Here is a 23,612-nt window from a genome sequence, read left to right as displayed (position 1 = left end):
TCTTTCAAACATTGAACTCCCACAGTGAGGAAAGCAAAGGGAAGCAAAGTGCATTTATCAAGGCCTCTAATTGGAATCCTTTCTGCCAGAATGATGCCTTCACTATCACAGATTATACTCTCATCAGGCTTTAGATGTGACAGTTGGATTAGAAAATGAGAAAAGCTTGAGGTTCATTATTTGAATATTGGAACTTTTAAATATGAAGATATGCAGCCAAAATCTACTTAAATTATGACTAATGCAGATGGAGATAACAACTTCAGACTATACCAGTTGTAGAAGACTCTCTAAAGATACTCATTTTATGCCTACATAGCAATTCCATATTAAATATTTCTTATTAAAGTATTTTAGTTTGCAAGAGCAATGTAAGAAGCCTCACTAGGTAAGTGCCAGGGTCTTTAATCAGTTGTGGTGTCAATCGTGGACACAGTTCATTAATCACAGGCTGCATTTCTCTCTTCCATCAGTTCAGTAGTGCAGTTGTGTCTGACTCTTTGCAACCCCATGGACTGCAGCACACCAGGCCTCTCTGTCCATCACCAATTCCCAGAGTTTACACAAACTCATGTCCATTGAGTCAGTGATGCCATTGAACCATCTCATTCTCTGTCATCCTCTTCTTCTCCCATCCTCTTCAGTATTTCCCAGCATCAGGGTCTTTCCCAATGAGTCAGTTCTTTGCATCAGGCGGCCAAATTATTGGAGTTTCAGCTTAAGCATCAGTCCTTCCAATGAATATTCAGGACTGATTTCCTTTAGGATGGACTGATTGGATCTCCTTGCAGTCCAAGAGACTCTCAAGAGTCTTCTCCAACACCGCAGTTCAAAAGCATCAATTCTTCAGCACTCAGGTTTTTTGTTTTTGTTTTTTTAATAGTCCAACTCTCACATCCATTCATGACTACTGGAAAAACCATAGCTTTGACTAGACGGACCTTTGTTAGCAAAGTAACATCTCTGTTTTTTAAAATGCTGTCTAGGTTGGTCAAAACTTTTCACCCAAGGAGCAAGGCTCTGCTAATTTCATGGCTGCAGTCACCATCTGCAGTGATCTTCGAGCCCCCCAAATTAAAGTCTGTCACTGTTTCCCCTGTTTCCCCATCTATTTGTCATGAAGTTATGGGATCACATGCCATGATCTTAGTTTTCTGAATGCTGAATTTTAAGCCAACTTTTTCACTCTCCTCTTTCACTTTCATCACAAAGCTCTTTATTTCTTCTTCACTTTCTGCCATAAGGGTGGTGTCATCTGCATATCTCAGATTATTGATATTTCTCCCAGCAATCCTGATTCCAGCTTGTGCATCATCCAGTCCACCGTTTTTCATGATGCACTCTGCATATAAGTGAAATAAGCAGGGTGACAATATGCAGCCTTGACGTACTCCTTCTCCTATTTGGAACCAGTCTGTTGTTCCATGTCCAATTCTAAATGTTGCTTCCTGACCTGCATAAAGATTTCTCAAGAGGCAGGTCAGGTGGTCTGGTATTTCCTTCTCTTTCAGAATTTTCCACAATTTATTGTGATTCACACAGTCAAAGGCTTTGGCATAGTCAATAAAGCAGAAATAGATATTTTTCTGGAACTCTCTTGTTTTTACGACAATCCAGCAGATGTTAGCAATTTGATTTCTGGTTCCCCTACCTTTTCTAAAACCAGCTTGAACATCTGGAAGTTCACGGTTCACGTACTGTTGAACACTGGCCTGGAGAATCTTGAACATTATTTCCCTAGCATGTGAGATGAGTGCAATTGTGCAGTAGTTTGAGCATTTTTTGCAATTGCCTTTCTTTGGGAAATTTTGCCTTTGTCTTTCTTTCTCTTTTCCATGGCACAGAGATATTATCACCAGCTAAGCCATCTCAGAGAGCCCTTACCAGGATCTGCTGAGATAATGACTACGCAAAATCTTTGGATAGTATGGAATAAAAACACAAGGAATTATTTCAATAAGAATATACATGTGTATAGAATGTACATGTACAAATCCCCTTGAGGTCGTTTTGTTTACTCCCTTAGAATTAAACAATACTCTAGTGCTCACTTCAGAGGTACATACACTAAAATTGGGATGAAACAGAGATGATTAGCACATCTGCTGTACAAAGCTGACATGCAAATTCATGAAGCATTCCATATTTTTATTTAGAGACAAGTCAATGCCTATAGTTCTAAAACTCTTTCAAAAAAATTGTAGAGGAAGGAACACTTCCAAATTCATTCTATGATGTTACCATCATCCTGATACCAAAACCAGGCAAAGACAAAACAAGAAAACTACAGGTCAATATCACTGATGAACATAGATGCAAAAATCCTCAACAAAATTTTAACAAAATGCATTCAGCAACACATCAAAAAGTTCATACACCATTATCAAGATGGGTTTATTTCCGGGATGCAAGGATTCTTCAATATACACAAATCAATCAATGTGATACAGTATAGTAACAAGTTGAAAGATAAAAAACCATATGATAATCTCAATAGATTCAGAAAAAGGCTTTCACAAAATTTGGCACCTATTTATGATGTAAACTCTTCAACAAATGGGCATAGAAAGAACCTACCTCAACATAGTAAAGGCCATATATGATAAGCCTAGAGCAAACCTTATTCTCATTGACAAAAAACTGAAAACATTCCCCCTAAGATCAGGAACAAGACAGGGCTGTCCACTTTCACCACTATTTCTCAACATAGTTCTGGAAGTCTTAGCTACACCAACCAGAGAAGAAAAATAAATAAAAGGAATCCAGATTGGAAAAGAAGTAAAGCTCTCACTGTTTTGCAGATGACATGATAGTGTGCATAGAAAACCCTAAAGATAGTATCAGAAAATTACTAGAGCTAATCAGTGAATTTAGCAAAGTTTCAGGATACAAAATCAATACACAGAAATAACCTGCATTTATATGTGATAAGAATGAAAAATCAGAAAGAGAAATTAAGGAATCAACCCCATTCACCAATGCAACAAAAATGATTAAATATCTAGGAGTAAACTTATCTAAGGAGATGAAAGAACTGCACACAGAAAAGTATAAGACACTAATGAAAGAAATCAAAGATGACATAAACAGATGTAGAGATATTCCATTTCTGGGTAGAAAGAATCAATACTATGAAAATGACTATAGTACAGATTTAATGCAATCCCTATCAAATTATCAATGACAGTTTTCACAGAACTGGTACAAAAAGTTCCACAATTCTTATGAAAACCCAAAAAACCCTGAATAGCCAAAGCAGTCTTGAGAAAGAGGAATGGACCTGGAGGAATCAAGCTTCCTGACTTCAGGTTATACTACAAAGCTACAGTCATCAAGACAGTATGGTACTGGCACAAAATCAGAAATATTGACCAGTGGAACAAGATAGAAAACCCAGAAATAAAACCATGCACCTATAGGTACCTTATTTTTGACAAACGGGGCAAAAATATACAATGGGACAAAGACAGCCTCTTCAATAAATGGTGCCAGGAAAACTGAACAGTTACATGGAAAAGAATGAAATTAGAACACTTCTTAACACTATACACAAGGATAAACTCAAAATGGATTACAGACCTAAATGCAAGACTAGAAACTATAAAACTCTTAGAGGAAAGCATAGGCAGAACACTCTACAACATAAATCAAAACAAGAATCTCTATGACCCACCACCTAGAGGAATGAAAATAAAAACAAAGTAAATAAGTGAGACCTGATTAAACTTAAAAGCTTTTGCATAGCAATGGAAAACATAAGCAAGGTGAAAAAGGAATCCTCAGAATAGGAGAAAATAGAAAAAGAAACAACTGACAATGGATTCCAAAATGTACAAGCAGCTCAAACAACTCAAAATTAGGGAAATTAACAACCCAATCAAAAAGTGGGAAAAAGACGTAAACAGATATTTCTCCAAAGAAGACATACAGATGACTAACAGACACATGAAAAGATGCTCAACACTTCTCATTATTAGAGAAATGCAAATCAAAACTACAATGAGATATCACCTCATACAGGTCAGAATGGCCCTCATCAAAATGTCTATAACCAATAAATACTGGAGAGGATGTGGAGAAAAGAGAATACTCTTGCACTATTTCTGGGAATGTAAATAATGCAGGCACTAGGGAAGGTGCTATGGAGATTCCATAAAAAGCTAGGAATCAAACCACCATATGACCCAGCAATTCCACCCCTAGCCATATACCCTGAGGAAACCAAAATTGAAAGAGACACGTGTATCCCATTGTTCATTGCAGTAATATTTACAATAGCTAGAACATGGAAGCAACTTAGATGTCCATTGACAGATGAATAGATAAAGAAGTTGTGGTATATATACACAATGGAATATTACTCAGCCATAAAAAGGAACACATGTGAGTCAGTTCTAATGAGGTGGATAAACCTAGAACCTATTATACAGAGTGAAGTGAGTGAGAAAGAGAAACATACATACCGTATTCTAACACATATATATGGAATCTAGAAAAATGGTACTGAATAATTTATTTACAGGACAACAATGGAAAAACAGACATAGAGAATAGGCTTATGGATGTGGGGAGAGGTGAGGAGAGGGTGAGATGTATGGAAAGAATAATATGGACATTTATATTACCATATATAAAATACATAGCCAATGGGAAATTGCTGTATGTCTCAGGAAATTCAAACAGGGGCTCTGTATCAACCTAGATGGGTGGGATGGGGAGGGAGATGGGAGAGGGGTTCAAAAGGGAGGGGATATATGTATACCTATGGCTGATTCCACCCTTATGGAAGAAAGTGAAAAAGAACTAAAGAGCCTCTTGATGAAAGTGAAAGAGGAGAGCAGAAAAGTTGGCTTAAAGCTCAACGTTCAAAAAACTAAGATCATGGCATCCGGTCCCATCATTTCATGGCAAATAGATGGGGAAACAGTGGAAACAGTGGATGACTTTATTCTTCTGGGCTCCAAAATCACTGCAGATGGTGATTGCAGCCATGAAATTAAAATATGCTTGCTCCTTGGAAGAAAAGTTATGACAGCATATTAAAACCTAAACAGCATATTAAAAAGCAGAGACATTACTTTGCCAACAAATGTCTGTCTAGTCAAGGCTACAGTTTTCCCAGTAATCACGTATGGATGTGAGAGCTGGACTATAAAGAAACTGAGCCCCAAAGAACTGACGCTTTTTAACTGTGGTGTTGGAGAAGACTCTTGAGAGTCCCTTGGACTGCAAGGAGATCCAACCAGTCCATCCTAAAGAAAATGAGTCCTGAATATTCTTTGAAAGGACTGATATTGAAGCTGAAACTCCAATACTTTGGCCACATCATGTGAAGAGCTGATTCATTTGAAAAGTTCCTCATGCTGGGCAAGATCGAGGATGGGAGAAGGAGATGATGGAGGATGAGATGGTTGGATGACAGAGGATGGCATCACCGACTCAATGGACATAATTTTGAGTAAATTCCGGGAGTTAGTGATGGACAAGGAGGCCTGGCGTGCTGCAGTCCATTGGTCGCAAAGAGTTGGACATGACTGAACAGATTGAACTGAACTGAACTGAATGACCATCATTATTTCCTCAGCCCTTCATGCACATACTGAAAACTTGCTTATCTCATTATTTTTTTTCCCCAGGATAACAACACTGATTATGATCTACCATCTACGTGAATCTTTGCCTAGTTCTGAAGTGGTCATCCTGAGGTTCAGGATGAATTAAGTGTTATACATAAGATCACCTGACTCAGCAAGAGTAAAGCTGGAATGTCTTCTGATTCTGAATTTTTTTTTCCCCCACCGTCTTCCATATGGAATCAGAACTGTTTAGGGGATTAGGCATCTGGCTAGTAATAGCAACTAGAATCATCTCTTCTCTGCCACCATTTTGCTTGACACACAGTGATAATTTAAACTACTCTAGAACTTTCTCCTCTCTAGGTAGCTGTTTTGGTAGTCAATGCAGGAAGCTTAGTTCATGCATTCCAAATATTGTCCTAGATTTCCTTTATACACAAACTCCAAATAAGGCAAGTTTTGTAGTTTTTCCATATGAAAGATACATGCATCTTGGATGGAAGCTTGCACCACACATGCTTAGGAAGATCATACAGTCTGTTTTTTTTTTTTCCACTTTATGAAAATGTTCATGTTTTATTATCTATCTACTCAGATAAACTTAGGTGGGACACATTTTTAATGCTTCCAATAAATAATAAATATATGCCTGCAGCATGAAAAATCCTGTGATTGCCTTATTTACAACAGATGAATCTGATTTATATTCAGGCATCAGTGCTGTAACTAACTAGACAAATAAAATGAACATCTATGACCTCTCTTCAATTTAGAAAAGATGAAGTGTCAACTGGCTAAAAATAATTATGCTGTGGCTATATTTAGTGTTATACACATTAGGTAAAAATTCTAGGTAGAAAATACGAATATATACAGATACATAGAATAGATTAATAGCACTAAAGTTAAGGAATCCGCAATCATCATATTACTTTTAGGAGAACAGAGTATTTATATATCAATTAGTTAGTGTTGGCAGAAGCTTAAAATTCTTCTATCATCCTATACAGATAGAAATCTACTTTTTTTCTTTAGCATTTATATGTTCGAAAATACGTTATTGAAGCTTAAGAATTTACCTATTGAGCAGTAGTGAGTGAACTCCGGGAGTTGGTGATGAACAGGGAGGCCTGGCGTGCTGCGATTCATGGGGTCGCAAAGAGTCGAACACGACTAGGCGATTGAACTGAACTGAACTGAACTGAACTGAACTGAACAGAAATATATTCATCTATGACACAGTCTCCCTAGACGTGGGATATAAGGGGTCTTGCAAAAATCTTGCAAAGGGGACTCAAACACATAGATGGAGAATACCATTCTGCGTTTACCCTAAATCAAGAACTTTTTTTTCCTATGTGCATGTCCAGATTTCAATCATGCGCAGACTCTTTGTAAGGCAAGCATAATATTTTTGAAACTTGCACACATTGTTGGATTCAAATTTTAAGTTGCAACAAGAAAAACGTAATTCACAAATCAGAACATGCTTTATTCTATCACTGACTGAAGACAAATCATTAGTAGATGAACATCTCATACTATTCAATATGTACAGCATTGTTCCACATTTTGTGAAAGTGAAGATCACAGTATCTGACTCTGCGACCCCATGGACTGTAGCCTGCCAAGCTCTGTCCATGGAATTCTCCAGGCCAGAATTCTGGAGTGTGTAGCTGTTCCCTTCTCCAGGGGATCTTTCCATAACTGAGTGGAATCATAAAAAGTCCACATTTTAACAGCTACTGAGAGAATAGAGAATGAGAGGGATATAGGATGCACAAGATTCTGCAAGCTTTTCTGCATCTGCTTTCACCAAACTCTTTTACTCTGGAGCTCATCTCTTCCTTAGGCACCAACATCTAAGACACCAGTTGTCTCTTTTGATGGAGAAATTTCAATAATGTATAGAAACTTCACTAATGCATTTTCTAATATACAAATGCTAAAGAACAAAAATAAGTTTTCTTTTTGGATGAAACCCAGAATGAAAGGCAATGAATCCATGACTCTAGAGTGGAGAAAGTCTTCTTGTAAGTTAGAAACAAGAGTGAATATTCCTGCCCTGTTTCCTCTTTCCTTCAGTGTTTTGAGTGTATGATTGGTGGGGACAGGTGAGGAGTGACCACCCTGGCCAGGATGTCTCCTAACTCAAGGATTAGAAGGATGAAGACCAACTGTCTTTTTTTTTTTTCTGCCAGCACTAGAGACCATATGGAAACTGCATTAATGACTAGTTATCACTAGTGTTTTCTTCTGGCTCAGAGAGCCAATTAAGATCTTGCCTGATATATGGAAATGCATTCTGATCAAGTTTGGTGAAGAAACCCTCATTCAACATCTCAGGCAACCTATAGCACCTGCCTACTATCCAAACCACACATTGAGGTGAAGAACCTGGATTCCTTTAGGAGTAGAATAATACAGACACCCCATCAGTTGACCATAGGGAGAGAATTCCCATTAATCCTAGATAATGACAAAAAAGATCTTTTGGTATAAACATCAGAAAAATATTAAACACAGTACACTTTCCTTTAGAACCAAGGAAAGGGAAGGAGAATAACTTCCAAAAGACACAAAGGAAGGCACACTAATTTGATCATTCTTTTCCTCCCCATATATGGGTTTTCCCATAAGAATTATGATAAATGGTCCTGGTTCAGGGTTGGTATGGACTACTTATTATAATGGACTTCACTCATAGCTCAGTTGGTAAAGAATCTGCCTGCAACACAGGAGACTCAGGTTTGATCCCTGGGTCAGGAAGATCCCCTGGAGAAGGAAATGGCAACATACTCCAGTATTTGCATGTAGAATAGACAGAGGTGCCTAGCAGGCTATAGTCCATGGTTTCACAAAACTTGGACATGATTTAATAACTAAACCACTACCAGCAGCACTTATTATAGTAAGTTGCACTTATATTTGCTGCTGCTGCTGCTAAGTCACTTCAGTCATGTCCAACTCTGTACGACCCCATAGACGGCAGCCCACCAGGATTCCCCGTCCCTGGGATTCTCCAGGCAAGAACACTGGAGTGGGTTGCCATTTCCTTCTTCAATGCATGAAAGTGAAAAGTGAAAGTGAAGTCGGAGTCGTGTCTGACCCTCAGCGACCCCAGGGACTGCAGCCCACCAGGCTCCTCTATCCATGGGATTTTCCAGGCAGGAGCACTGGAGTGGGGTGCCATTGCCTTAGTGCCTAAATCAAAGATATAAAAAATTGAAGAAAGGCCATCATATGACTCACTGTCTCATAAACAGAGTACATGAGGGTTTTTTTTTTTTATTTTTAATATTATTTCATATATCTTTGGAATGTTTCTTCTGTATACAGTTTACCCCCAAAATAATCACATACACTATTGTTATAATACAATAATGAAAACACTCTATTATCTCTTCTAAGAAATCAAAGCTGTTTAATTTATATTTCTTTCTTCACCTTGAGAGAGTAACAGGCAGGAAGGCCAGGGGTCTCCAAATGGAGGAATTAGGTTGCAAATGTCAGACATTTTTTATTTCTCTCTTAAGAGGCAGGAGGAAACAAGCAAGTGTTAGATTTTTTTCCCTTTCTCTACAAATTTAAAAAGAGGTTCCTCTTAAAACTCTGTGTTGCCACCTGGTTCCACCTCAACTTAGCTTTTCTCAAACCTTGAGCTAACCAATGCGTTTTTCTTATGGAAATTTTTTAAGCTATGTTAATGAACCATGTATTTACCTTAGACTCTGTCATTCAAGTCAGTTTCACTCAAGACTCAGAACCTATAAGGGCTCAACAAACCTGTATGTTTTACTGATACACTGTTCTCTTAATCTATGTTAATGAATCTATATATTTACTTGGAAACCTGCCTTTCTTCAAGATTCATGCCAATCATTTTATGGCCCGGGATGACTCACCTGGTGCCAATGTTATCTCAAAATGCATGTTGCGGGTGAGGGGTCTGGTGCCACTCTGAGTTTTGGGATATATCCTTTCTCTAATTAACAGCTTGCTGATAGGTATATAACACACTGCTAAAGGTTAGCGGGAGGGAGAGTGGGGGGTAGTCTTTCTGCTCCCTTCTGATGTTTATGTCAGAAGCTTTCTCTTTCTCTTTTATACATTAATAAAACTTTACTACACAAAAATTCTGAGTGATCAGGCCTTGTCACTGGCCCTGGATTGAATTCTTCTCCTCCAGAGGCCAAGAATACTGGTGTCTTTAGGGCTCAGCAATAGGATTTCAACCCTGTAGATGGCGAAGAATGCAAGACAGATATAAAGACACTAAAACCTAGACATGATTTGTAATTTATTCAGGCTCCAGTGATTGTGTTTAAATAGAAATATACCTGAATCCACCCACTTTTCACCATCTCTCTTGTCACCACCCAAGCCAAGCTACTAACATCTTTCAATCGAACAATTATTGTGGCTTCATAACTGGTCCCTATTTCTTTAATTGCTTCCTCTGATTTATTTTCTTTGCTGCAATTAAGATGATCTTTAAAACATACAAATGTGTTCATATATTCTCTTGATTCAAAGATTTCTTATTGCATAAGGTGAAAGCAATAGCAACAACAACAAAATCTGGAGTAAAATTTGTTGACAAATCTAGCTCTGCTTAGCTTCCAGGGTGATTTCTGAAAGTTATCCTCCAGACTTACAATGTTCTAGCAACCCTAGACTTCTTTTAATAGTCCAACACTTTTCCACTGGAGGGATCTTGCAAATAAATCTGGAATGGTATTTTCATAGCTATAAATGGCTAATTTTCACACCCTTCAGATCTCATTTTAAAGCCTATCTCATCTTAAAGCTCAAGAAAAAAAGTTTCACTGAGTTTCCAATCATAATGTCTTATAGCAGCTAGCTGCTTTTCTTACATAGGAATCAGATTATAATTTGTAATTATATGTTTATTTCTGTGCTTATCTGTGTGATTTCTTTATACCCTCAGTCTACATTGTGACTGTTTTCTAGTTGCTTTGCATTAGATAGCCTCTGTCTAGCAAGGGATGGCTAGAAGCAAGGGCCTAAAGTAACTATTTTTAAGAGAGTGAGTGTGGGAATGAAGAGATGGATGAGTGAGTTAAAGGACAGAGCTCATGACCAATATCCAAGGAGGTGAAAGTGTTTGACCATCAGATGTACAGGGTCCATTATTGTCGAGGTTTAAATCCCAGCTTTGCTATTGTGTGTGTGTGTGTGTGTGTGTGTGTGTGTGTATGTATGACATTGATAAGCTAATAAACTTTCTATGCCTCTTTCTCTCTCTCTCTCTTTTTTTACTGTATAGTTTTGAGCTTAGTATGATGTTATTGTTCAGTCATTCAGCTGGTTTTGACTCATTGTGACCCCATGGGCTGTAGCACTCCAGACTTCACTGTCCTTCAGTGTTTTCTGGAGTTTAATCAAACTCATATCCATTGAGTCCGTGATACTATACAGTCATCTCATCCTCCGTTGCCCCCTTCTCCTCCTGCCCTCAGTCTTTCCCAGCATTAGGGTCTTTCCTGATGAGTCTCTTCGCATCAGGTGGCCAAAGATTTGGAGCTTTAGCTTCATCATCAGTCCTTCCAATGAATATTCAAGGCCAATTTTTTTTTAGGATTGACTGGTCTAATCTCCTTGCTGCCCAAGGGACTCTTAGGAGTCTTCTCCATCTCCACAGTTTGAAAGCATCAATTCTTCAGTGCTCAGCCTTCTTTATGGTCTAACTCTCACATCTGTACATGAGAACTGGAAAAGCTGACTATATGGACGTTTGTTGGCAAAGTGATGTCTCTGCTTTTCTATATGCTGTCTACATTTTTCATAGTTTTTCTTCCAAGGAGTAAGTGTAATTTCATGGCTGTAGAAATTGTACACAATGATTTGGGAGCCTGATAAAATTAAGTCTGTCACTGTTTCCATTTTTCCCCATCTATTTGCCATGAATTGATAGGATTGGATGCCATGATCATAGTTTTATGAATATTGAATTTTAAGCCAGCTTTTTCACTTTCTTCTTTCACTTTAATCAAGAGGCTCTTTAGTTCCTCTTTGCTTTCTGTCATTTGGATGATGTTATCTGTACATCTGAAGTTATTGATATTTCTCCTCGCAACCTAGAATCCAGCTTGTGCTTCATCCAGCCCAGCATTTTGCATGATTTAACTTCATATAAGTTAAATAACTAGGGTGATAATATACAACCTTGGCATACTCCTTTCCCAATATTGAACATAATTTTCCCAATTTTATCATGATAGTAAAATTACAATGATTAGTTAAATAAGAAAGTTAGCCAAGAAGTAAAGAGTGATGAAGATATATAGAAAATTGATGTGTTAATGAGCTATTGAAAGTCAGTGAAAGATCAAAAACTCAGGTGTTTGGATAGTCTTAGAGAAGAAATAAGCAAACATATCACTCAAAAGGAGGATGTAGCATATCATAGGGAAATTGAAAGAAGTAGTTCAATGTGGATGATGAAGAACGTGGAGGAGAAAAGAAATGTAGAATTTAATGACTGGCTCTTCTAGTTTTGCCATTTGCCCCCACTGGAGAAAATATTTATTAATACTTAAGAATAAAATCTGATAAATTGTGCATTGATTTTAAATGAAATATTTGTGGTGAAAATATTTATGCAAGCTTTTGTCAACTTTACATAATACTGTTTGTCCTCAATTATTGCTAGAGCAAGAATAGAAAATAGTGCAAGTAGAAAGTGAATGTGGTAGTTGCTCAGTCGTGTCCAACTTTTTGAGATCCCATGGATTGTATCCCATCAGGTTCCTCTATCCATGGGATTCTCCAGGCAAGAATACTGGAGTGGATAGCCAGGGGATCTCCTCAACCCAGGGATTGACCTGGGTCTCCTGCATTGTGGGCAGATTCTTTATTGTCTGAGCCACCATGGCTCAGACATGTCCCCAGAGGGACATTTTCGAGAATTTTCAAGTGCTAAAAAAACTGTCTTCAAATTGGTAGAGATTTGGACAAAAAAAGGGCTAGATTCATGCTGCAAAAATGACATTAAAATTGCATATATTTAAGTATATAATGTTTGCCTTTGTCAAACAAGTAGCATGGGATTTTTTTTTGACATTGTTACAAATAATGACTTTGACATCATAAAAATAGACAACATAAATATGATTTTGTTTGGTTGCTTGCAGTATCACACTTCATATAGTTCAAGACAACTGTAACACACAGTCTAGTGTATATTTGCATGCTAAGTCACTTCAGTTGTGCCCAACTCTTTGTGACCCTGTAGAATGTAGCCCACCAGGCTCCTCTGTTCATGAAACTCTCCAGGAAAGAATAATTTAATGGGTTGCCATGCCCTCAAGAGATCTTCCTCACGCAGGGATGGGATCTGCATTTCTTGTCTCTTGCATTGGCAGGCAGATTCTTTACCACTAGCACCATCTGGGAAGCCCACACTAACTAAAATCAATATTCTGTTAAAACTTCATGCAGCAAGCAATGGTGAAAGGTACTATCTGTTCTTTGGACACATGCTTCCTAATAACGAGCAAACAAAAAAGGAAAGAGAGGCACAATTTGAAGTTTAAAATCCTCTGCAACAAGAACAAAGTTCTAACAGATAAAATTATATCTAGTAGCTGAGTCTGATGCTTAGCTGGTGCTTCTCACAGAAGTCCTGGGCACCAAGAGAGACAAAAACACTGATGGTGCCCATGGCCAAGAGGGAGAGGTTGCATGTATGACTGCACATGGCAGTGATGATCTGGTCTCACCAGTGGCCTTTGCCCTGTCTCATTTAAAAGTGAACCCTCAGTGCTGCTGCTCAAGCTGAGCTCATTAAGCTCTGGGGTTTGATCCAGGGAGAGATGAAATTCTCATCCTATTCTCCGTGGAAGTAGAAAAACAACTGACTCTGTCTAAGCTCCCATTTTCTATTCCCTGATAATACATAAAATGATCTTTTTAGAATGAAACAGACATGGAGTCCTAACAATAGGCCTCAGTGATTCTTGGGGACCATCTGTTCCATATGTGTTTATTATATTCTGGAATTAAATTTGAGAGTTAAAATTTTTATCAAAATATAACTGAATTTGTAACCATAAAGTAGTCCTTAAAACAACTTAAAGCCCAAAGTTTTAGGGCATTTGAGTTCTGGTAGTACTAATCACAAGAAATGCTAGTTTCCTTATATTTAAGGTAAGCCAAGCTTCTAACAAGCTTTAATTAGAGTCAACCAGTCTCAGTTTAAGCATTTTTTTTCCAGTTTACTTCACCTTATTTCTATCTAAATACTCTGAATATAGGTAATAAAATACTTGTGCTAGGCATGGTTTTGCATGGTTTCTAGATCATAAGTCATCTCAAGGGCAGGATACGTGTCTTTAAATTTATCTCTTTTCTTATAACAGTGCTTTTCATGTAGAAAGCTATTCAATGAATATATCAAATACATTTATAACATAAAAGAATTGAACCTTGAACATTTTCATCTTTATGTTTAAAATAAAGCAGAGTAGATATAAATAGTAAACAAGATCAAGAAGATTCATTTGGTTTACAAGCATTAATGTTACTCTCCCATTTTGTAAGCAGCCTTTTAATAAATATTTATTGTGTTCTTACTGATGACAGGCTCAGGTCTTGGTACTATGAATTAAACTCGGTATTTCCATGTACTCTGCTGGGACAAGCTTGACTACATCTTTCCAAATAAGCCCCACACTTGCATCTTTCAGGGAACAGAATGAATCATCTACAACAGATAGCACTGAAAAGTATCATTGATATGGCAGCATTTATTATAAAACATACCCATTTGAAACAGTAATTATTTGGCTACCAGGGCACAACCATTTATAACATCCCTTAAACAGTTTTTTTTTTTTTAATAAAGATGGAACTTTAATTTTCTCAGCAGCTACCAAGTGCAATGCTTAAGTACCTTTCTTCATTTGTTTTTCATCATACATCACTACCCAGAGGCAATCATTAACTAATTTGCTGATTTACGGGTGCAGTTTATGAGCTTTCAGTTCAGTTCAGTTCAGTTCAGTCTCTCAGTCGTGTCCGACTCTTTCTGACCCCATGAATCACAGCACACCAGGTCTCCCTGTCCATCACCAACTCCTGGAGTTTACTCAAAGTCATGTTCATCGAGTCAGTGATGCCATCCAGCCATCTCATCCTCAGTCATCCCCTTCTCCTCCTGCCTCCAGTCCCTCCCAGCATCAGAGTCTTTTCCAATGAGTCAACTCTTCACATGAGGTGACCAGAGTATTGGAGTTTCACTTTTAGCATCAATCCTTCCAATGAACACCCAGGACTGATTTCCTTTAGAATGAACTGGTTGGATCTCCTTGCAGTCCAAGGGACTCTCAAGAGTCTTCTCCAACACCACAGTTCAAAAGCATCAATTCTTCGGTGCTCAACTTTCTTCACAGTCCAACTCTCACATCCATTTATGACCACTGGAAAAACTATAGCCTTGACTAGACAGACCTTTGTTGGCAAAGTAATGTCTCTGCTTTTGAATATACTATCTAGGTTGGTCATAACTTTCCTTCCTAGGAGTAAGCATCTTTTAATTTCATGGCTGCAGTCACCATCTGCAATGATTTTGGAGACCCCGCCCCAAATAAATAAATAAATAAATAAAGTCTGAAACTGTATCCGCTGTTTCCCCCATCTATTTCCCATGAAGTGATGGGACCGGATGCCATGATCTTATTTTTCTGAATGTTGAGCTTTAAGTCAACTTTTTCACTCTCCTCTTTCAATTTCATGAACAGGCTTTTTAGTTCCTCTTCACTTTCTGCCATAAGGGTGGTGTCATCTGCATATCTGAGGTTATTGACATTTCTCCCGACAATCTTGATTCTAGCTTGTGTTTCTTCCAACCCAGCATTTCTTATGATGTACTCTGCTTATAAGTTAAATAAGCAGGGTAATAATATACCGCCTTGACGTACTCCTTTTCCTATTTGGAACCAGGTGTTCTGTGTCCAGCTGTTGTTCCATGTCCAGTTCTAACTGTTGCTTCCTGGCCTGCATAAAGGTTTCCCAAGAGGCAGGTCAGGTGGTCTGGTATTCCCATCTCTTTCAGAATTTTCCACAGTTTATTATGATCCACACAGTCAAAGGCTTTGGCATAGTCAATAAACCAGAAATAGATGTTTTCTTGGAACTCTCTTGCTTTTTCCATGATCCAGCTGATGTTGGCAATTTGATCTCTACTTCCTCTGCCTTTTCTAAAACCAGCTTGAACATCTGGAAGTTCATGCTTTAAAATATGCTAAACCATTTCTGTTGTTTTCTTCATGGCATCAGCAGATGAAGAAATCTGTCTTTTATATCTGTGGCTATGTTAAGAAAGTTCTCCTCACCCTATGTGTTTGAGGCTTCTATAACATCTGAATTTTCTGCCATGTTACTTTCCTCCTGAATTTTAACCAAAAGAATTTTTTACCTAGCTACCAAAGTGAAGCTGCTAAGGAACTTTGTGCTGCCCTGATAACAAAACAAGGTCAGAACACCAGGTTAGCATGGGAATCTAACAGATATTACTTATACTGTTTTCTAGTGACATACATCTTGAAGAATTGGTTACTGCTTTGCAGGCTGACAGGGACTGCATCAGTGTGAGTCATGTTTTTAGTATTCAGTGAGACGCAAATATTTACATTTAATACTTGGTTTGAATAGTGGCTTCCCTCATGGATCAGACGGTAAAGTGTCTGCCTGCAATGCTGGAGACCCGGGTTCAATCCCTGGGTCGGGAAGTTCCCCTAGAGAAGGAATGGCAACCCACTCCAGTACTCTTGACTGGAAAATTCCATGGACTGAGGAGGCTGGTAGGCTACAGTTCACGGGGTCGCAAAGAATCAGACACAACTGAGTGACTTCACTTTCTTTCACTTTGAATAATGACAGTCCATATTCCCTTTGCATTGCAATTCAAATTTCGCAGTAAAGAGGAGGAAATTTTTGAATGCTTCCTTGTATTGACTTGGTGATGTGTCATAATATGTCTAAAGAGCTAAAAAGGCACATGTGAAACAGTATAACTATGCTTCCAAATATGCTGAAAAAATACACATATTAGCTGGACAATAACAAGTACTGGCAAAGATGCAGAGTAATTGGAACCTTCAAACATTGCTGATGAGAATATAAAATGGTGTAGCTGCTTTATAAAACACTCTGGCAACTTCTCCAAAGAGTTAAACACAGTTACAATATGAGCTAGCATATACTCAGATAACAAAAATTAAACGATCACACAAAAATTTGTACACAGGTGTTCATAGCAACTTTATTCATAGTATGTGAAAAGTGGAAACAACCTGAATTTCCATCAGCTGAAGAATGGGTAAATTGTGGAATCAGTACAATGGAATATTGTTCAGCCATAAAAAGGAATAAACTACTGATACACACTATAAGCAGCATGAACATTGAAAACACTACTTCATGAAAATGCCAAACACAAAAGTCCACAGACTCCATAATTCCACTGTTCAGAACAAGCGAATTCATAGAGACAAAAAGTAGATCAGTGTGGGCCAGGGGCTGGGGGAGAGAAGGTTGGGAATGAGTAGCAGATAACCAGCACAGAGTTACGTTTTGGCATGAGGAAAATGTTCTGGAATGAAGCTGTGCACATTTTGTGAATATATTAATGCCCACTGAATCATCGCCTTGAAAGGATGAAATGTATGACATTTGAATTATATCGAAAAAAATTCACTTTATTATTGAAAGACTTGTTTATATTAGACATCATTAGGCCATTAATTTTCCACATGCACACAGAAAGCTTATTTGGAAAGCTTTCTTTTAAGAAGAGTTTCAATTATAACAACCATTATTCAACATTTGTATCAAAACACCTAGGATTTGGTTTTAATATATAATTATTAATGTATATAATTATTTGACCCATCACATTTGACATCTTCACCTCTTTTCACTGAAAGAATCCCTAATTCTCTCTTTTTTAAAAATTCCTTTATAGTATTTATTGTGTCAATCTTTTCTGTTTCAATTGGTGAGAATTAATCCATTGTAAATATCCAAACCGATCTAACATCTGAGCTGTTTTTTTAATTTCTCCTAGTGCCTTGGGTAAAAGGATGAATATGTACTCTGCATATAAGTTAGAGAATATATATTCATCCACATAGTACATCATGAGAAATGCTAGGCTAGATGAAGCACAAGCTGGAATCAAGATTGCCAGGAGAAATATCAATAGCCTAAGATATGCAGATGACACCACACTTACGACAGAAGGTGAAGATCTAAAGAGTTTCTTGATGAAAGTGAAAGAGGAGAGTGAAAGAGTTGGCTTAAAGCTCGACATTCAAAAAACTAAGATCATGGCATTTCGTCCCATCACTTCATGGCAAATAGATGGGGAAACAGTACAAACAGTGACAGAATATTTTGGGGGTCTCCAAAATCACTGCAGATGGTGACTGCAGCCATGAAATTAAAAGACACTTGCTCCTTGGGAGAAAAGTTATGCCCAACCTAGACAGCATATTAAAAAGCAGAGATATTACTTTGCCAACAAAGTTCGTCTAGTCAAATTATGGTTTTTCCAGTTGTCATGTATGGATGTGAGAGTTGACCTATTATGCAGAGTGAAGTAAGCCAGAAAGAAAAACACCAATACAGTATACTAATGCATATATATGAAATCTAGAAAGATGATAATGATAACCCTGTATGCAAGACAGCAAAAGAGACACAGAGGTATAGAAGAGTCTTTTGGACTCTGTGGGAGAGGAAGAGGGTGGGATGATTTGGGAGAATGGCATTGAAACATGTATAATATCATATATGAAATGAGGCACCAGCCCAGGTTCAGTGCATGATACTGGATGCTTGGGGCTGGTGCACTGGGATGACGCAGAGGGATGGTACAGGGAGGGAGGAGGGAGAAGGGTTCAGGATGGGGAACACATGTATACCTGTGGCGGATACATGTTGATGTATGGCAAAACCAATACAATAATGTAAAGTAGTTAACCTCCAGTTAAATAAATTTATTTTAAAAAGAAAAAGAAAGAAAGCAGAGCGCCAAAGATGCTTTAGAACTGTGGTGTTGGAGAAGACTCTTGAGAATCCCTTGGACTGCAAGGAGATCCAGCCAGTCCACACTAAAGAAAATCAGTCCTGAATATTCATTGGAAGGACTGATGTTGAAGCTGAAACTCCAATAGTTTAGCCACCTGATGCAAAGAACTGACTCATTTGAAAAGACCCAGATGCTGGGAAAGATTGAAGGTGGGAGAAAAAGGGGATGACAAACGATGAAATGTTTGGATGGCATCACCGACCCAAAGGATATGAGTTTGAGTAAACTCCAGGAGTTGGTGATGGATAGGGAGGTGTGGTGTGCTGCAATCCATGGGATCTCAAAGAGTCGGACAAGACTGAGCTGAACCAAAAAGGAGGAAAGGGAGGAAGCTGGTCTAATTTGTGATTCTATTTTTAAAATCTACTGGAAATGGAGTGCTTTCTCTCTCTGTTTCAGACAAAAGCAAAGGCTTCAAATCACCATATTTCTCAAAATCTGTTCCATAATTTCGCTATTTTATTACTTTTCACTGGGGACTTAAAAATGATCTCACCTAGCATTAACTGGTGCTGGCTCTGTCTCTCTCACTTACCATCACAGTTAATCCTCACCAAAGCACCTTGTGTGACAACATTCTTCTCATCCTTCAGTAAATTTCACTGTCCTGTCTGGAAAATCCCATGGACTGAGGAGCCTGGTAGGCTGCAGTCCATGGGGCCTCTAAGAGTCGGGCATGACTGAGCGGCTTCATTTTCCCTTTTCCCTTTCATGCATTGGAGAAGGACATGGCAACCTATTCCAGTGTTCTTGCCTGGAGAATCCCAGGGATGAGGGAGCCTGGTGGGCTGCTGTCTATGGGGTCACACATAGTGTCGGACATGACTGAAGTGACTTAGCATTGACTGTACTGGAGTTCCCGTTCTTCTCACCTCATATTCCACTAATTCCTGTATGTACCTTACAATCCAGCCAAATAGCTTCCTTCCTATTTCCCGTTTTCTCACACATTTACTAGTATTCATGGATTTCACAGTGCCTGGAATAATTTCACTTCATCTACCCTATTGATACCCCATCCACTTCTTAAGGCTATAATGAATTGCATGTAACAGAACATCCTGAAAGCACGAACTTTGTCATGTTTCCTACGTTAACCCTGGTGACTAGAGCATTCCCTACACAAAGTATAAATTCCATTAATAAATAAGCAAATTAATAAAAGTAAATTTATGTTTAATGAAGGAACAAATAGCTTCAATATACGTTCTTGATATTCCAATTATCTTTCCTTCTGAAATCATGTAAAATTATTTTTTCATTGTACATAACATCCGGTCATACATTTATTTGGGCTTCCCATTTGTCTCAGTGGTAAAGAATCTGCCTACCAAACAGGAGATGCAAGAGACACGAGCTTGATCCCTGAGTCAGGAAGATCCCCAGAGTAGGAAGTAGTAACCAGCTACAGTATTCATGCCTGAAGAATCCCACGGACAGAGGAGGCTGTCAGCTTACAGTTGATGGGGTTGCAAAGAGTCAGGCTTGACTGAGCAATGGAGTGTGTGTGTGCGCACACACACACACACACACTTTCATGTACACCTGTGGTGGATTCATGTCAATCTATGCCAAAACCAATACAGAATTGTAAAGTAAAAATTAAAAATAAATAAATAAATTAAAAAAAAAAACATAAATGGGTTGAATGCCCCAACCAAAATAAATAAATAAATTATTATCTTTGTATTTCTTGTCTCATTCATTTCTACGTTTTATTATATCTCACTATTTTTTTCATTATACATAACATTTTGTTATACATTTATTTGGGTTAGATTCTGTTTAGTCACTACTATCTGAATTAAGTCCATAAACAGCTCAATATCCCCACTTGATATTTCTCCAGGCAATCTTGATTTCAGCTTGTGTTTCCTCCAGCCCAGAGTTTCTCATGATGTACTCTGCATATAAATTAAATAAGCAGGGTGACAATATACAGGCTTAACATACTCCTTTTCCTATTTGGAACCAGTCTGTTGTTCCATGTCCAGTTCTAACTGTTGTTTCCTGACCTTCATACAGGTTTCTCAAAGGCAGATCAAGTGGTCTGGTATTCCCATCTCTTTCAGAAATTTCCACAGTTTATTATGATCCACATAGTCAAAGGCTTTGGTGCTGGGAGCCAGCGTGAGGAACTCCGCCCATGGCAAAGGTCATAAGGAAGGAGGCTTAGGAATATGTAAAGGCATGATCAAGCCTCAGGAAACCCCTGTTCCCGAGCGTCTACCCCCAAAACCAAAGTCTACCTACTTTAGTGTTTCATGCTCTCACCTATACCTCTGAATACCTCTGACTTTACAGGGGGCTGACCCCCATTACCTCTCTCTGAGAAGGAGTTAACTTACAGCTCCAAGTCAATAAAAATTCCTGGACATGACAAGAGTGTTTCAGCTTATGAACTCCTCTGACGGTAATCTAGCCTGCCTGTTCAGGTTCGTCCAGCCACATGTGATTGTTTACAGCCTTCCAATCATGAGAGGCATGAGATGTTTTAGACTTACTAAAGGCAAATTCTTTGGGGAAGGTGGATTATCTGTATTCATGCCACTATGCACACGATTGTTTAGTATCTCTCAACCATAAACAGCACAGAGAGTTTGGAGTATTTTGAAAGTATTATTTAGCATAGGGCTTTTCTCATTTTTGAGTCAATGATTGCCGCCAGGCCTCCATATCCTTAGGCACCTGGGAATATATTAATCAATGTATTTGGAATATAGAAAAGGAAATATAGTAGTTTTTGATGTTAGCAATACTAGACTTTTTGAGTTAATGAATTTTCTCTTCTGTTATAGATCACTGTCAGTTCAGTTCAGTCGCTCAGTTGTGTCCAACTCTTTGTGACCCCATGAATCGCAGCATGCCAGGCCTGCCTGTTCATCACCATCTCCCAGAGTTCACTCAAACTCATGGCCATCGAGTCCGTGATGCCATCCAGCCATCTCATCCTCAGTCGTCCCCTTCTCCCCCAGCCCCCAAACCCTCCCAACAACAGAGTCTTTTCCAATCAGTAAACTCTTCTCATGAAGTGGCCAGGTACTGGAGTTTCAGCTTTAGCATCATTCCTTCCAAAGAAAACCCAGGGTTGATCTCCTTCAGAATGGACTGGTTAGATCTCCTCGCAGTCCAAGGGACTCTCAAGAGTCTTCACCAACACCACAGTACAAAATCATCAATTCTTCAGTGCTCAGCCTTCTTCACAGTCCAACTCTCACATCCATACATGACCACAGGAAAAACCATAACCTTGACTAGATGGACCTTAGTCGGCAAAGGAATGTCTCTGCTTTTGAATATACTATCTAGGTTGGTCATAAATTTTCTTCCAAGGAGTAAGCGTCTTTTAATTCCGTGGCTGCAATCACCATCTGGAGTGATTTTGGAGCCCCAAAAAATAAAGTCTGACACTGTTTCCCCATCTATTTACCACGAAGTGATGGGACCTGATATAATGATCTTCGTTTTCTGATGTTGAGCTTTAAGCCAACTTTTTCGCTCCCCTCTTTCACTTTCATCAAGAGGCATTTTAGCTCCTCTTCACTTTCCGCCATAAGGGTGGTGTCATCTGCATATCTGAGGTTATTGATATTTCTCCTGGCAATCTTGATTCCAGCTTGTGTTTCTTCCAGTCCAGTGTTTCTCATGATGTACTCTGTATATAAGTTAAAGAAGCAAGGTGACAATATACAGCCTTGACGTACTCCTTTTCCAATTTGGAAACAGTCTGTTGTTCCATGTCCAGTTCTAACTGTTGCTTCCTCACCTGCATATAGATATCTCAAGAGGCAGGTTAGGTGGTCTGGTATTCCCATTTCTTTCAGAATTTTCCACATTTTCTTGTGATCCACACAGTCAAAGGCTTTGGCATAGTAAATAAAGCAGAAATAAATGTTTTTCTGGAACTCTCTTGCTTTTTCCATGATCCAGCGGATGTTGGCAATCTGATCTCTGGCTCTTCTGCCTTTTCTAAAACCAGCTTGAACATCAGGCAGTTCACGGTTCACGTATTACTAAAGCCTGGCTTGGAGAATTTTGAGCATTACTTTACTAGTGTGTGAGATGAGTGCAATTTTGTGGCAGTTTGAGCATTCTTTGGCATTTCCTTTCTTTGGGTTTGGAATGAAAACTGACCTTTTCCAGTCCTGTGGCCACTGCTGAGTATTCAAAATTTGCTGGCATATTGAGTGCAGCACTTTTACAGCATCATCTTTCAGGATTTGAAACAGCTCAACTGGAATTCTGTCACCTCCACTAGCTTTGTTCATAGTGATGCTTTCTAAGGCCCACTTGACTTCACTTTCCACGATGTCTGGCTCTTTATTAGTGATTACATCATCATGATTATCTGGGTTGTGAAGATCTTTTTTGTACAGTTCTTCTGTGTATTCTTGCCACCTCTTCTTAATATTTTCTGCTTCTGTTAGGTCCATACAATTTCTGTCCTTTATCAAGCCCATCTTTGCATGAAATGTTCCCTTGATATCTCTAATTTTCTTGATGAGAACTCTAGTCTTTCCAATTCTGTTCTTTTCCTCTATTTCTTTGCATTGATCACTGGGGAAGGCTTTCTTATCTCTTCTTGCTTTTCTTTGGAACTCTGCATTCAGATGCTTATATCTTTCCTTTTCTTCTTTGCTTTTTGCCTCTCTTCTTTCCACAGCTATTTGTGAGGCCTTCCCAGACAGCCATTTTGCTTTTTTTGCATTTCTTTTCCATGGGGGTGGTCTTGATCCCTGTCTCCTATAAAATGTCACAAACCTCATTCCATAGTTCATCAACCTATCTATCAGATCTAGGCCTTTAAATCTATTTCTCACTTCCACTGTATAATCATAAAGGATTTGATTTAGGACATACCTGAATGGTCTAGTGGTTTTCCCTACTTTCTTCAATTTCAGTCTGAATTTGGTAATAAG

General features: G+C 38.5%; 1 protein-coding gene and 1 non-coding gene across 3 annotated transcripts in view; one reads left to right on the top strand and one right to left on the bottom strand.

The window, feature by feature from the left end:
- The window catches only part of KHDRBS2 (KH RNA binding domain containing, signal transduction associated 2), an 831,701-nt gene that overhangs the window by 184,951 nt on the left and 623,138 nt on the right, over positions 1–23,612 (bottom strand). The gene's annotated exons all lie outside the window — the stretch shown is intronic.
- On the top strand, positions 2,044–2,150 carry LOC120870673. Its single transcript, XR_005722870.1, has one exon. It is a non-coding gene; the product is annotated as a U6 spliceosomal RNA (small nuclear RNA).

Source organism: Oryx dammah, unplaced genomic scaffold, assembly GCF_014754425.2.
Source record: "Oryx dammah isolate SB20612 unplaced genomic scaffold, SCBI_Odam_1.1 HiC_scaffold_11, whole genome shotgun sequence".
Lineage (NCBI taxonomy): Eukaryota > Metazoa > Chordata > Mammalia > Artiodactyla > Bovidae > Oryx > Oryx dammah.
This window is presented reverse-complemented; position numbering and strand designations above follow the sequence as displayed.